The 17,042-nt window shown below is 40.6% G+C and overlaps 1 long non-coding RNA gene across 1 annotated transcript in view; it reads left to right on the top strand.

The window, feature by feature from the left end:
• LOC142070557 (uncharacterized) overlaps positions 1 to 13,292 on the top strand; it is a 39,427-nt gene extending 26,135 nt beyond the window's left edge. The window contains exon 3 of the long non-coding RNA XR_012666414.1: positions 13,258 to 13,292. This is a non-coding gene — a long non-coding RNA (uncharacterized LOC142070557). The remainder of the gene's footprint in view (positions 1 to 13,257) is intronic.
• The last annotated feature ends 3,750 nt before the right edge of the window (positions 13,293 to 17,042 follow it).

Here is a 17,042-nt window from a genome sequence, read left to right as displayed (position 1 = left end):
AATCACTACACTCTTGAATGAGCTCACAAAGAAAAATGATCAAAGAAAAAACACCTTATCACCCGTGAATGAAAACTTTTCACAAAGTGATCACTTCATATCTGACCTGTCAGTCCTCATCCTCAAAGGAAACCTGCATAACACCTTCAAAAGATGTGTTTGAGAACGTACATTCATAACTTTGATAGACACTAAAAATTATGGTCTCAATAGAGACTGGTTTTATGGTTCATTACAACAATTTGAAACCTACTAATCCTCCTTTGTCCTATGAGTACAGAGGTGTTGATTGCTGATGTTAAGTGGTTCCTTGTAACATCTTGCTATCTCTCCTTGTATTTAGCTGTGACACTCTGGTTACCTTTTCCAGACCTGAAGAAGCTCTGAAACTCAAAAGCTTGTCTCTTTCACCAACAGAAGTTGGTCCATTAAAAGATACTACTTCATCTATCTCATCTCTCTAATTAAAACTAAATCAAAAATTGTTTTTAAATCTTATTTAAAGGTCTCACATTTTCCAGCCAACTTATTCACCATGCAGCCTTTGTCACCCTGGTTAGAGAATAATTTTTGTTTTGGACACTTATCTATTTTACCACACACCATCCGCCTGCCACTGAAATCAATCCAGGAACTGTTTTTCTGATGTTCTTTTGAGTGGGTTACTGAAGTGAGACCTCAGCTGTAATGCGAGTTATGTTTTGTTTCCTTTGTTGTTAAATCCTTTCCTCCTCTATGCACACATTTATAATATGATGCAATATATTACTATAATGATTCTTAAATGGACAAAAGCAAGCCATTCAACCACTTATAATTAGCACAGAGCTTCCAACATTCAGATGGATATTGGCACTAATCTCCTGTATCAAGTCTGTTCCAGAACATGCTAACTTAGAGTGGAGGGAGGAAAGCACAGTGGCTTCAGCTTGGAAAGAACATCCCCACAGGGTTGGATCACCTTCCTATACTTTTTTTATAGTCTAGCTATGATGGCAGTGAAAAAAGGATTGGATTATTTCGGGGAAGAGGCTCTCATGCTGTTTACCTATTAGTATTTATAGCATCTAGGACTACAGTATTTGTGTTTCAAGAGACAAAGAAATTAAAGAAGATTGTGAGAAACATCGCCTCCCCCATTTTTGGCATTTTAGGGATGTTAGTTAGTAGTTGTAGGGTGCAAATCACCCTTGTGTATTTACCTCTCCATTGTGAAAACCGACCATTTATTCCTACCTTTTGTTTCCTATCTTTTAACCAGTAACTGATCCATGAGAGGCTCTTCCCTCTTATCCCGTGACCACTTACTTTGCTTAAGAGCCTGTGTTGTGGCATCTTGCCAAAGACTTTCTGAAAGTCCAAGTACACTATATCAACTGGATCACCATTGTCCACATGCTTGTTGACACACTCAAGGAATTTCAATAGATTGGGGAGGTATGACTTCCCTTACAAAAATTGTTGTTGACTTTTCCCCAACATATCAGGTTCATTTATGTGTCTGATAATTCTGTTCTTTACTATAGTTTCAACCAATTTGTCTGGTAGCGAAGTTAAACTCACTGGCCTGTAATTGCCGGGATCACCTCTGGAGCCTTTTTTAAAAATTGGCATTGCATTAGCTATCCTCCAGTCATCTGGTACAGTGTGATTTAAGTGATAGGTTACATACTACAGTTAGTAGTCCTGCAATTTTATCTTTGAGTTCCTTCAGAACTCTTGGGGGAATACCATCTGGTCATGATGATTTGTTACTGTTTAATTTATCAATTTGTTGAACAAGCAATGGAACAGAAAGCCCAACAGATTGAAAGAAAAAAAAAAGGACCTATTTTGTGCACTGGAGACAACAAACATAGCAAAATGTGGGTTACTTTTATAGCTAGTGGAATAATATTAGAGATGAATATATCTGATGATGTTTTCCATCAATCATCAGATAAGCCTTGTGTGAATATTTTTCCCTTATTTGGCATGCACTAATTTTTATATCACAATTACCCCAGGTTTGCAATACAAAAGACACACCAGAAAGGTTGTATGTGGTTCTTAATTACCAAACATGGGCCTTATGTATGGGCAAACATAATCCATCATGGGTATGTGTAAACTGGTGGGCTATCTCACCAGCCCAGGAAAGAACTAGTGTCACGCCTAAGGCTGTTTCAGACCATTGCCTAAGGGCACAACTTATTCAATCATGCAAAAATGTAAGACGTAACAAAACAAAGCAATATCCTGCCCAGAACAGGCTGCAGTCCACACAGCTCTTTGTCCTTGCCTCTGTCAGACCCAGTAAGACACACCCTTTTCTTCTATCCCCTGTGGAGTCGTGTAACAAGCAGGCTGCCCTGGTGTGACAATTGGTTGATAACTTTTGTCTGCTTAGGAATTTATCATGGAAAGTAGGTTAAGTTATTTTTACTAAAAAATGTTATAAACAGGTGCAAGAGAAGCAGATAGGAAAGAACAGAGAGACTAAATTAGTTCAATCAAAAAGCCACATTGATGTAATTCAAGGACTATGTTAAAATCATATTTGGTAAAAACAGAAGCTGTGGAGACAGAAGTTAATGAACCAAAATTGGACAGGCTTCAGTGACAACAGAGTAGCAGATTCCTGGCTCCTTCTGAGCTGACTCGCCCCTCCTGGTCTTTACCCCTCCTTGGGCTCATTGCCTCCCCAGCTTTTAGCCTTGTTAACGAGGCTGGCAGGTGGGGCCAGTTCCAGGCTAGTCCTAGCTAGTTGCCCAGCCCCAAGCCATTTCCCTGATTGGGGTTAGAGTGGCAGGAGCTGATTAGGGCTTCCTAATCAGCTCCTGAGGGGCTTGGTTCAGCCCCTTTTCCCCCTCTCTGGGAGATGATTTCAGGGCAGCCTACTGCCCTCCGTTGGGAGGTCCCCTGCATCCTCCTCACAGGGTTTGTCAGTTCCCCACCCACAAAAGCCTCAGTATGTGTGTGTTTGGGGGGTGGACCGCCCCATAGCTCTACTCCTGCCCAGAGATCCGCACACCAATCACAACCAAGTGGTTGCCCTCCTTGCCTGGCTGGGAGCTGGGTGGACCTGGCTCCCACACGGGCCATTCTGGGCCTCTGGTGCAGGTACCGAGCCCAAGGGGGCCTGGCCCTTGTTGCCAGGAGAATCCTCCTGCAGGCATTCTCTGAGGCCTTCCACCTTTAAACCTTGCAACTCCTCTCCTGGGCTTTCCTTCAGTCACTTGCTCTCCCCTTCTCTCCTGTCTTCCCTTTGTCTTTGTTGTCTAGTACCTGCTTCTACAATGCCAGCAGACCAGCTGACCCAGGCGACTGGGGGCCCCCTTAGCCTCCTCTCTCTTTTTCTCCGGGCCTCTCCCGGGGGAGGTTCTTGATGCTTCTTCCCCCAGTCCAGGTTGCAGCATGTCCACGCCTCCCTCCGGGGAAAGTCCACCTCAGCATACTCCTCCATCATTTTGATAGCAGCCTCCACGGTCATCGGCTGGTGCCTCTGGACCCAGACCTACATGTTCTCCGGGAGGCCCTGCACAAATTGCTCAAGAATCACCTGGTCCATTATTTCTCCCACTGTCTGGGTGTCGGGCCGTGGCCACCATGTAGCCCAGTTGGTCAATTTTGGGGCAAAAGCTCAGAGCCGCAAATCCCCTGTCCACTGGCCTGCCCAAACTTTTGCCTGTACTTCTCCACCAACAGCCCCTTCTGGTCCAGGACAGCCACCTTCACCATCTCATAATCTTTGGCCTGGTCGTTGCTTAAGGCCATAGAGGCCGCCTGTACCTTGCAGCCAGATAAGGAGCCAGTCTTAGGGCCCACGTCACCTTATCCCAGCCTGTGCCCATGGCTACCCATTCGAAACTACATAGGAAGGCGTCGGGGTCATAGAATCATAGAATATCAGGGTTGGAAGGGACCTCAGGAGGTCATCTAGTCCAACCCCCTGCTCAAAGCAGGACCAATCCCCAACTAAATCATCCCAGCCAGGGCTTTGTCAAGCTTAACCTTAAAAATATCTAAGGAAGGAGATTCCACCACATCCCTAGGTAATGCATTCCAGTGTTTCACCACCCTCCTAGTGAAAAAGTTTTTCCTAATATCCAACCTAAACCTCCCCCACTGGGTCATTGGCAGGGCCCATTTTACAGAGACTCAGCCCTGTCGCAGAATTTCCATCACCACTCGGGGGACTCGCCATCTGGTGCAGGAGCTGCTGCCATATATTGGCCTGCTCCCGGACAAAGTCCTCAAGGGTTTTTTTGTTAGTCAGCTGGCCACATGAGTAAGGCCTGCCTTTCAGCCTGGTGGAAAGCCTGCAGGGTCTTCTGCAGCTCCTCCTGCTGCTTAGCCAGCCACTGCACCATGCCCTCCATTCTCTCGAGTTGCCACTTCCTGGCAGTGGCTTTCAGGTCCTGGACAAGTCCCCACATGTAACAGTGTGTTCACCACACCCCACTGGGTTCAGCCTCCTGGCACGACTCCCCAGTGAGTCAGGACCACTTCAAACTGGTGCTCTTTATTCCTCTGTCTTGTCTCCACCACCAAACTCCAACTATTTACAGATTTGGCCTAGCACAGGCCTCAGTGGCAACAGGCTCCTTCTGAGCCTACTGTCCCCTCCTGGTCTCTGCCCCCATGACTCACTGCCTCCCAAGCTTTTAGTCCCTGTTAATGAGGCTGGCAGGTGGGGCCAGTTTCCAGGCCAGTCCTAGCTAGTTGCCCAACCCATTTCCCTGATTGGGGCGGGAGTGGCAAGAGCTGCTTAGGGCTTCCCCTGCAGCAGCCTGCCACACCTCTCCACTCTAACCTTTCTCCATCTCTGTTGACTTCATCATCATCCTCCCATTGAATCAAGCCCTCAACCTGGGAGCCATCTTTGGCCCCTTCCTTCCTCTTCCATTACATATCCAGATTGTGTGCAAATCTTGCTGCTTCTTCCACCATGATTTGTCTTTTACTCTTTGTCCAATGCCCCAAAACTCCCATCTAGGTCCTCGTCATCTGTTGTCTTGATTACCATAGCCTCTTCTTTGCCAGACTATCCAATACCCACATTCCACACTGCCCCCTCCCACCCCGCCAATCCAGTCTGAATGCACCATCTAAAATAATGTTTCTTGCCTATCATTATGACTATATCATCATCCTCTTTCATGTTCCTCCACTGATTCGCCTTTTTCCACGGCATCAAGTTCACGTGTCATGTCCTCAGCTCCAAAGCCTGCAGAACTACCTCAGTGAAGCAAAGACAGAGCTTTGACAGCAATATTTCTGAAGCACTCTGCATCTGTGCGCCCTGGAATGATGGACTATTTGTCACTCACTAACTCATTCAGACAGAAACTCGAGCAATAAGAGAATATTATCCTCCAACCTCACTTACATTATCTTCTGTTACTGTTTTCAGCAAACTCTGCAGCAGGGGTTAGAGTTCTGTAATTCTATGGCAGATTGTAACCTGTAAACTTATTTACTAGAGCACGCTACAGACTCTTGCCAAGTTTCAGGGGCAATCGGCAATTCATCACTCCCAACATTCCAGTATATCTATATTCCATCTAACAATTTCTCATTCTGCTGTATTTTATTAGTCCCTAAGAGTGCATTAAGAATTTGCTTTGGATCCCTTCCCAAAGAGGAGCACAGGCTGCCAAAAGGATCTCCTCACATATGCGCCTCCAGTCCTCTTGTGCTCACACTTGCAGCTTCCCACACATCCAATGAATCAAAAAAATCACAGCCTGAGAGTGAGTAGTGTTCTGCCAGATTCCGCTGAGGTTACTGTACTAGACTGCACTTGTTAAAGGCTGAAGTACAGCCTTATTTAAAGAGTGTCCAGGATAAGATGCAGAATTAATTTCCCTTAATAGCAAAAATATTTTTGTTCAGACTTGTACGTTTCTTAACCTTTAAATCCTTGCCAAAGAGCCTGGCTGTCAAGGGAAACTCCTTCCTCATCCTCACTGATCCTCCACTTCTCCTCCCCACATCACATTCCTCTGGCTTTTCTTATATTCCTACATTCATCAATCACCCTTACACATGTGTGGGTGATCTGTAGTGACTCCCTTTTGTTGCATTTTAACCCTTTTTGCGGGGTTGTTTGTAAACAATCTCTATAAAGTTAACATCCAAGGAACTTAAAGGGGCATTGTCCATAGTTTCAGTTCATTTTCAATCGTACTCCTCTCCCAGACATCCCCACCCCAGGCAGTTTACTTCTGCTATGGACAGAAAGGAAGACTGCTGAGGAAGACTGTGCCTGGTTGCAGAGTAAAGACTCAAATTAGTGCAATTTTTGAGCCTTAATGCACCCCCTTTGGTGGGACAGTTATGCAAGTTTCATTCCTAAAGGAAGTCTCTGGCCCATGTCGTTACTAACCATGGCTGGATTTGAAAAGGTCAAAGATTAGTTTGTGTAGTATTCCTTCTTCTGCTTACAAGTTAAGAACAAATTGACAGTAAGTCTCTTTCATAACGTTTGTATTGCTTCTAGAGTCCAAGATTTTATGATGATTTTTTTCTCTTTTATGAAAGAGTATTCTTTATTTTAATAAAGACTTACAGTATGCTACAGTTATGATCTAAGTCCCCAGTCCTGTATACACTTATGTATGTGCCAAACTTTAAGCATGTGAGTAGTCCCATTGACTTTGACAGACTTACTATGTTATAATTTACAATAGTGAAATTGCATTGTTTTGGATTATTATTGTAGGGTTCATTTGTTTGTATTTTTTAATATGGAATAGTTTTTCTATAGCATCTTTGATATTCAGGGTATCCCAAAGCACTATGTAGGATTCCATGTATTCTGCAGCAAGCTTCCTTGATTTCTGTGAAGCACCACAATAAATTTAGAGACAATTGGAAATCATGTGGCAATATTAACACAGCACAGACTCATTACAGAAAATATTATTTTAATTAAATGCATCTAGCCATGCAGTACAGTGTCAAATTCCACGCAGAAAACTTTGAAACACTTGTTCTTTGATAAAATACAAGATCTATTTCACAAACTCTTTATTATTGGCATTGCAGCAAAGAAATACCACTCAGTGTGGATGGACTACAGATAGCTCCCACTGCCACCTCCCAGTACAGGTGTGCAGGCTGCAAAAACCTTCCTTTGTCTGCTTATTCCCCGACTGTGAAGTTGCAATGGCAGATTTTTGTAGCCCATACATCAGGTGTGAACAAAGGCAGGCAAAAACATGAAAAGACAGTCTGTAGCCGAAGGAAAAGAGTTTGCAATTTATAGCCAGATGGGAAAGCGAACATGCTTACATGCCAGGAAACTCTTGGAAAAAATATACACTAGTATAAGCTTAGAAAACTAAATACAAGTAAAATATAAAGTATTAAAGAGAAACATATTTTTATCAGGAAGTTCAAGGAAAAAGCTATATAAAACAGGGAATACTTTTTTTAAAATAGGCAGTCCTTCTAACATGACAATTTGTTAGTTTTTCTATCCATCAGCCTGGCAAAAGGAGGAGTTGGCAAGATCACCAGAGCACTGTATCACATGTTCAATGATCGGTGGGAAGTTAGTTTGGTAGTTTCAGCTGAGTTCCTAGTGAACAGTTGACCACATCACAATTTACACCAGTTGGCAACCCTGTTGGCATCCTACGTTGAGTGGCCTAGAATTGAATGGGTAGACTAAGTCTATGCTATTAATATAAATATGTTGGGGAACATAATCACAGAATTGCAGTGTAGCCTAGCTACAAAATGTGATTAAAGTCCAGTCTAAAGTGCAAATTGGAACCATGTTTGTAGCTGAAATGGGGGACAACCATGTCATTAGCAGGTTCCCTGTAGGCAGGGCCTTAACTATCCTCTTACCTCTAGTGGTGGTTACTCCAGGTCAGGAGTGAGGCAGATTGGTGGTCGGCACAATTGTACTGTCTGGCTTTGTTGTGTTTATTCTGTGGTTACAGTTCAGTCTTGCTAATCCAGCAGTGCTCGCGGACTAAATTCAAAACAAAACAAAGGGCATCAATCAGCTTTTGCAAAAGAGGTAGGCAGAACTAGACAGGCCCCAGAGCCTCATTAAATCCAGAAATATTACATTAGCAATAGGAAACTCAGTAGCGATTGTACAGGGTGAACGGCTGGATCCTTGTCTTAATTAAATGATTTCTTATTTCCTCTCACCTTGTTTATTGAAAAACCTTTCCAGCACAGATGTTCACTTGAATAGGTGTTAGCTAAAGTATCTTTCAAAGTGGTAAAAACAAATCAAACTGTTTGCACAGAAGAGTTTACAAACTTGCAGCTCACAGGGATGGTTTTCACCTGCCAGCCTGCAATCTGTACTAATAAAAATGTGTGATATCAAAAAATAGCAAATATGTAGAATCTGCTCAAGTGTGGTAGGACAGGTCAGGAGACCTGCTAGAATTCACAAATTGTATGTGACAAGTGAATACAGCACCATGCGTGCATGGAAACAATGAATTGGACACTTGCCTGATTCAGCAAAGAAACTGTCACCTACATTTTATCTGTCCTTTATTTTTATTTCTGACCAGATGGCTTTAGATAAGACACTTTCCCCCCACTCTCTCCAAAATTCATTTTTCTTGTAAACATCTTTTAAGGATTTTTTTATTTATCTGTCATCAAGCAAAAAAAGGTTTCAGAGTAACAGCCGTGTTAGTCTGTATTCGCAAAAAGAAAAGGAGTACTTGTGGCACCTTAGAGACTAACCAATTTATTTGAGCATAAGCTTTTGTGAGCTACATCCGATGAAGTGAGCTGTAGCTCACGAAAGCTTATGCTCAAATAAATTGGTTAGTCTCTAAGGTGCCACAAGTACTCCTTTTCTTCAAGCAAAAAAATTAATTTGATGCAACATGAAGCTTATTTCTGAGATCAAACAATGCAGAAGTACTGAATCAATAGATAGTAAAGGTTGAACAATTAGTCTCCAGTTTGTCCTCATAAAAACAGGTGAAAATTTACAACCTATGAAATGTGGAACAAAAATATGGACTTTGAAACACATGCTGGTCTTGTGCCATTTTGAAAGAGTGCAATGTCATGCATTTAGGGACTAACAACAAGAATTTTTGCTATAAACTGGGAACATATGAGTTGGAAGTGACAGAGGAGGAGAAAGACCTGGGTGTATTGGTTGGTCACAGGATAATTATGAGCCACCAATGTGATGCGTCTGTGAAAAAGGTGAATGCAGCCCTAGGATGCATCAGGCAAGGTATTTCCAGTAGAGACAGGGCAGTGTTAGTACCATTATACAAGGCACTGGTGAGACCTCATCTGGAATACTGTGTGCAGTTCTGGTCTCCCATGTTTAAGAAAGATGAATTCAAAGTGGAAGAGGTGCAGAGAAGGGGAACTAGGACGATCCAAAGAATGGAAAAAGCTACCTTATGAGAGGAGACTCAAAGAGCTTGGCTTGTTTAGTCTAACCAAAAGAAGGCTGAGGGGAGATATGACTGCTCTCTATAAATACATCAAAAGGATAAATATCAGGGAGGCAGAGGAATTATTTAAGTTGAATGGGGAGGTCTCTGAGTTACCTTTTTTCATTTGCAGACCCCTAAAAAAATTTCAAATGGAGGTGCGGATCCCTTTGGAAATCTTAGACATAGTCTGTGAACCCCTATGGGTCCATGGACCACAGGTTGAAAACCACTGTTCTATGGTAACAAGGACCTTTTGCAGACGCTTTAGACATAGTCTGCAACCTGCAATGTGTCCACGGACCACAGGTTGAAAACCACTGTTTTAAATGCATGAGGCCAGATTCACTGGTGCACTTCAGCTGCTATGCATTGCTTCAGATACAGGGCAGCCATAAACACAGTTTAAATGGACAGTTAAGATAGTTTATGGCTGCTTTCTGTCACCAGAGCGGTACAAAGCAGCCAGAAAATTCTGGTGAGTCTGGCTCATAAGCCAAAGAGTTTATTGGTTTAGAATGCATGCATGTGTGTAAGATATAATATGTAAACCTCCCATGTACCTGTTGACTAGGAGAGCTTATTTGTACCTAAGTTTGGCGATTGAACAGTTTTACCTGGTGAAAAGAGAGCTGCTGTACAAATAGCTGTCTGGGAGTTGAACAGAAACAGCTGCACGATTTCTCTCATTCCTTGGTGAGCCCTTCTATGTTAAAAAAGCCGGCATTAATTACAAAAATCCTAGTGTATGCTTCTAATTCTTCAGTATCTACCAGCAGATACAGAATTTGGCAATAAGGATAAGACCTTCAGCTGGGACTGATTTGGACTGATTGAAAGATTTCCTTTTTGTTCCTAGAACAATAATTGTGAATTAGAATCCACAAGAGAAAAAAATACGAGGGCCTTCTGAAAAGTGATAAAATGGTTGTGTTTGGGGTAGAGGAGGGCTTCATTTCAATGAAAAGGGAAGGGTTTAATGCTGCTATTAATCTTTTAAAACAGTATTTCATAGCTCATGAAATTGTAGCTGAGGAAAAATGTAGTGAAGATTTTGGATTGCAGTGAGGAGAGAAGGTATGAGTGCTGACAGATTTATCATCATAGCGCAAGTGGTGGCATTCATTGATTTTTAAAGAGAGATGAGGTCTCCAAAGAAGAAACTATTGAAAATATTACAAACTATACTTGTAAAATCAGTTAGAAGGGGAAATATTTTTGGAGTACCTGGCAAATCTGAAGAAAATGTGGGAACTAGGAAGAGCTTGCTCAAGGGAAGGGGTTAGAATGTTCCACTCAGTGCGACCACAAGGAACATGGAAGTAATGACTGCAAATCCACTTAAGCAAGGGGTGACGGCATGATCATGCACTGAAATGGTAGTTATACATGTCAATATGTCAACCTATAGAATAAGTACACCTCAGTATTATATTGGTGAAAAGGCAAAATATGGGCATAATAATGGGTGTGGAGGACTGAGCATGAGCAGATGATGCTCAGGCTCTATAACAGGGCAGTCACCATGTGGTCCAGGGCTGTTCTTTCCTGGGCCTCTTCCATTGCTGTCTGCTTCTTTTCTACGTGACTCTTCAACTCATTGGGAAACTTGGGCCATCGGACACTGCATGCCAGAGACAGGGCTGGTCCTGTTGTCTCTTAACACAAAGTCCAAGCCAAGGGTGTGAGTATGCAATTCTAAAAGCTTATGCATACAATGATATCACAGATTACCCTGATCTTGCATTATCTTTATCTTGTTATGTGGCTTGGATCTTTTCTAGCTTTCTCAATTATTTTAATAAACGTATCTAAGGTTTTATTTTGCCCTCAGTGTGAGTGTCCTTGTTATCCACTCCGAGACTCTCCACAAGATGTTGAACTCCATCGTGTGAATTCTGTGTAGCCTGATTCTGGATGAAGAACCTTAGTGTAGTCAGATCAATTGGTCATTAATCTAAACATTATCAACCTTAAAAAGGGTCAGGGAACAGACCCTAAAGATATTTAATTCAATAAGGTCTCCTCATGATATTGCAGGAAATTGCCATTTCTGTCACAAATATATATAAATTTTAAATTTGGAAATAAATATCTGATATACTCCTTTATCTCGTTATCAAGATAAATGAGATGCTGTGAGTTAAGCTTACATTTTTAATGACAGTGTTTTTCTGTTTTCTAGTTTTCTCTTCCCTCAAGTTTTTCCCATCACAACTAAGCTGAAGTGATTTTTTCCTCTCCTGAGCTCAACTTAAATCAAATGAGTCTCTAAACAGTTTCTAATTTTCTGCTGGTCATTGCTACTTTATAGCTCTGTAATAAAAAAAAAACAACTCCTCTGGGGTGTAAATGAACATAATCTCCTAAAGAACTCTAAATTCTCCTTCTTAACATTGTTCTCATTTGCAACAGCTCGTTTCTTCTCTCTTCCCTAAGGTAGTCCAAACCTTTAGGAATCTTAAATGTTTTTTAAATGTTCTTCCTTTTAGGATCCTGTAATATTTGCCCTTCTTTTGACAGAGTGGCTGATTCTCTTTGTGCTATAGGGTTCAGCTTCATTTTAATTATCCTTTCTGATGGATTATGATGATGGGTATTGTTAGAGAGCTTACTCCTTCACTCTCCCACTTCCCTGATCCTTCTCGCATGAACAGAGAGCAACAATACCCGAAGTCCGAAGGTGCAAACAATTCGATGTTTATTGGGGTGAACTTCCAGCAAGCTTAAATACAAGTTCCTTTTTCCTTATTTTCGAATCCCAACTTACTTCCTGTTTGCCCCTAATTTATATAGTAATATTCTTAGCTATACCTTAACCAATCATTCTACTGAAATTTAACTAACCAATCCTAACATATTGTAAAATGATTAGCTAACCAATTATATCCCACCACCTTAATTAGTTTACACCCAGCAAAATTAATTATACAGCAGACAGAAACAATCACAGAACCAGACAGAGATTATACAGACAAACAATAGCAAAGTGGGAACTATAATGACAAAACAATACAGAAGTGAGGCTCTCACATCCCAGCTATTGATAAGTGAGTTCTTGCCAGACAGGATGCTAAGTTTCCTTTTACATTTTCTAGGCTTCTAGGATATCACTTCCCTTTCTCTGGAGGTGATAGGAATACAATCCTGTCCTGATAGTGCCTGACAGCCCAATAACACCTTATTTCAATGTGACTAGTTTGGAATGTGAGGATGTGACTGTTCGCTTCCTAGCTTATGGCTGCCTCTGCTGCTTAGCCAAAGGCCTTAGCCTAAGAACAGGGCCTCAAACTGTCATAGTAAGAGAAGGCCCTTACACCAGCAGACGGTGATTTTGATTCTTTCTTTTATACCTCTAGAACTAGCCAAGTGATAAGAATACCCCTAAATTCTTAAAGTACAGGCCTTTGCAGACAGGCCTGAATATCTATATCCTAATGAAAATCCTTATATGAAAAAATTATTGATCATTTTAACCACACAAATAGTTCTGTGTCAGTATTTCTGTAACAGGAAGACTGACCAGTCTATGCATGTATAACATGTAAGTTAGATCCGACTAAGGGTATTTTTTTTATTTATTTTTTAAATGTGTGGTTCACTTCAGGCTTGGGAACAGCTTCATCCAATTGTCCTTGCAACTAAACATCCAACCCCAAAGTGATCCTTGTAATGTTTTCCTTATATTTCTGATTGGCACTGTATCTTGCAAGCCACATCATGACTCTAACACAGAGACAACTATGTAACCCCTACGTGGAGGCCCTGCATATAGCTCAATAGACATCTACAAATGGAAAGCATTTTTGAGCCATATGCTTATGTCTTACAGCAAAAGCACAGAGAGAGAACAGGGATCCAAAAGAAGATGCACAAGGAAAGGCGAGAAGGGGACAAAACATATCATCTCATTGAATGTGCTTGGAACCCATTAGCTATATTGAAGGTGGTTAGCATGGCTTAAAACTATTGGAAATGACACTACCTCTGGTGCCAAGAAGACGTGTAGAGGAGGGCTGGCAAACTCAAGTTATTTGCCCAGTCTGTTTATGGGGACCGTGCAGGTCAGAGAAAATTCTATATGAAAAGATGAGGGCAGAGCTGTTTCCTGCATATTCGAGAGCTGACCAAACCTCTACATTCCCTGGAATGAAAGTGCAAACCTGGTGAGTGAAAATTACTGCTACTTCTACTAGCCATAATGTGCAGTGTTTGCTGACCATATGGTTACACAGTGTTTGGCAGTGGGGAAGTGCATGCTGCAGACAGTTGGGGTCCTACTTCTCTTCCTACCCCCACTTTTTTCCTTTCAACTTTGGTAAAAATTTTGAGCCTGATCTAATGGGAATCAATGCACTTTGGATCAGACCCTTTTTGGGGAACTGTTTGAATAATCTATATCTCTGTGTGGCAATATGTCACTTAGCTAGGTTTTTTTTTGTTAATGGTGCATCATGCTTTTGTCACAGCTTTTGCTTTTCCTCCTCACTCAACACAGCATAACTCATGGAAGAATATGGGATAGTTTGAGTGTAATAAGGCTGAATGTATACTTACAAGCGAAGGTGTAGAAGGTTTATATTAGAAAAAGTCTTATGAGTTAATTTGCTTTTATATACTGTAGCCTTTTATAATAAGCTTTAGAATATAAATGAAAGGTACATCTACAATCTATTAGAGTTGCCTGGCTTTTCTGCAGCATCATGTATTTTTGTATCGACTGGGACTGAGGCCAAATATATATTACATATATCCCTCTGAGAGGCAAATATATATTAAATTCTGTTTTATGTATAAATTGACTTACTGAAATCCACAAAGGTGTTATTGATGAGATAAACATTTCTTTCAGCTGACTTTGTTTAGGCACTGTTTGCTAGTTGAAGTTGGTGTGTGTCTGTGAGAGAGAGAAGGACAGAGAGGGGAGGGATGAAAGAGTTTGACTACATTCAAACTATTTGCTGACAGTAATTGTCGCAAAAAATCCTGTTCCCATTGAAGTAAATGGCAAAACTCCAAATGAACTGAATGGGAGCAGGCCCTTATTGAGTATCATTCCTTTTTCTGTAGCTCTGGACTAAATTTGCTTAAAACATAAATATGCTTTTTATTATTTCAAAGAAATGAAATTCATATAGGAGCAATACAAAGCTAATGACATTCAGATCAAAAAGAAAAGAAAAAGAGAAAATCAAAAGAGAACCAATAAATGGTGACACTACATGAATATAATCCAAGCCAAGGACTATATAAAGATGGAGTTAAGGTTGAGAGTACATGTATGTAGTTCCTTCCCTCCTGTTCTCTGAATTCCCCGTCTCCTACATCTCCCTATATTCCCTGCATTCACCCCTCTCCCTCCTGTGCCACACATTTCCCTGCACACATGCCAGTTTCCCCCTCCCTCTTCCACTTCACATTTCCCTACATGGACATACCCATTTTCCCCTCCTACCATTTCTGTCAGCAGAGGCTAGTGCATAAAAATATTTTCCTTACGCATGAAGGACCCGCTATTTAAAAATGGCCATCGCCTCCCATTGTTTCCAGTGAAAGTGAAACCAGCAGCCATCTTTGCTAAGAACAGCCTGTTGTCTCATTCCATGGAGAACAATGGAGGCATACAGTCATTTTGAAAGAGTGGGATTCTCTGTAGTGTAGCAGTTATGAAGCATAATGTGGAAAAGTATCACTAATCCTAAAAAGTCTTCAAATGTAGCCTGTGCATAAGATTTCAGTGTGTTTTAGCTATAAGGGAATTTTGACTCATTTGCATTATTTCATTATTAAGATCATTTGGGAGAAAAAAACAGGATGACACTGAATGCTAAATTTCGTAAGAGATCCCTTGTAAAGTTCATTCTAACTAATTAACCAATGAACTTTTAAATGATCAGAAAATTCATTTTGTACTTAAAGAATAAGTGATTTACTTTTGGGGAGGTTAAGGTGTATTAGTTGTACACAACAAAGTGTTTGAATCCCTGCTTTAAGTGCAAAACTTTACCTTAACTATGGAATCACAAGCAGCACTTCCATAGAAGTAATAATAATAATAATTAATAATAAATATATTTATATTGCCATAGCACCTATTAGCCTCAGTCGTGAACTAGGACCCTACTGTGTTATGCACTGTACAAAAACAGAACAAAAAGACTTTCCCTGCCCCACCAACTTCATTACAAGCAATGAGTTAGTCTGTTTGAGATCACACCATTAATAAACAAGAAACATAAAGTGCTAAATATACAAATCACAAGAAGAATTAAGAAGTCCAATTTATTTAAAAAGGAATTTGGCAAAGAATTCCAAAGAAGGTGGACCAGAAATCTGGAAAGGTTTTTACCTCTAGCAATCTGTTAAAAAATAAACCATGATTGGGTGCTGAGGTCACTTAGAGTATGAAGTACTTAGAAATTATAATTATATGTTTGCAGGACTTCAAATATTTGTTCTGTTATATGCACATGATGTTCTAGGCTTAATATATTGGCATTGTTTCTCTTTTATTAAGCTATTTAAGTAACTGTGAATGCCCAGTTGATGCACTTTGCAGTTTAAGCATATTGCAACAATGTCTCTTGCTTGTCTGGAATGTTTTTGTGTTTTCTTCTTGTGTTCATTTGCATAATTGTTGATTCTTGCCACCTAAGAGTTATAAAGCTGTTTCTTTTCTTCATTTTGTTTTCTATTAGGTGTTGTTTGGGTTGAAGAAACTCGTAATTATGAGTTTTATGAGCTAATTTGTATACCCGTTTAACCTCATTGCGTCTGCGATGGTTTTTGTACTTTCAAGAGCATTTTCAGTGTTCTATCAGTGCTTTCAGAGCTTTATCAGAAGGTACCTTAACACACAGGTGTTAACAAACCATTGGGCTGAACAATGCATGAGCACTGACATAAGTTTTTTCGTTTTATTTTTAGATGGTTTGAATAGTGCCATATAATTAATGTCTTAGGTGCAAGTAAAGTACTTATAGATGTGCCACTCCAAGTGTCTGTATAACAAAATTCATTAATGTATGCAAGTGTAGGAAATGTATCTGATTCTGGTAGGTAATTACAATCAGTTAATTAACAGACAAAGATTCTCTCTCCCCAATCCTTTCTTTCTTTCTCCTGTGGAAATAAAACATTTACTATAGGTTTTTCAGGTGTTTCTTCATATAGAAAAATAAAGACTATGAGATTGATACAAAGCTATATGATTTCATATCTCTAAAAAACAGCATGAAACATTATCTCTTCCCATATAATTAAAACAATATAAATTATGGTTGCTTGATATTTCCCATTCTAAGACTCTATTTTCAGTTGCTTAAAACTTTATTAAATTTTAGCCGTGGGGCTGATTTTTCACAGGCCTGGAAATTGTCCACATTTGGGCAGATTTTCACTGGGATGGTGAAAGGCACAACCCTGATACAAAGGTCACCCCACAAATCTGCCCAAATTTGGCCAATGTACAAGCCTGTGAAAAATCATAGTTTGCACACGCTCAGCAAAGATTTAGATTTTAACTGCTAAATTGCCCGAAGATTCCATCTACACTGAGTGTGCACCATCCCATGGCTGAACAGGACTTTCCCTGAAATTACATATCTGGGCTGCTGT

The sequence above is a fragment of the Caretta caretta genome, chromosome 1 (genome assembly GCF_965140235.1).
Source record: "Caretta caretta isolate rCarCar2 chromosome 1, rCarCar1.hap1, whole genome shotgun sequence".
NCBI classification, from domain to species: Eukaryota; Metazoa; Chordata; order Testudines; family Cheloniidae; genus Caretta; species Caretta caretta.
Note: the sequence above shows the minus strand (reverse complement) of the source record. Positions and strands in the feature narration are given on the sequence as shown.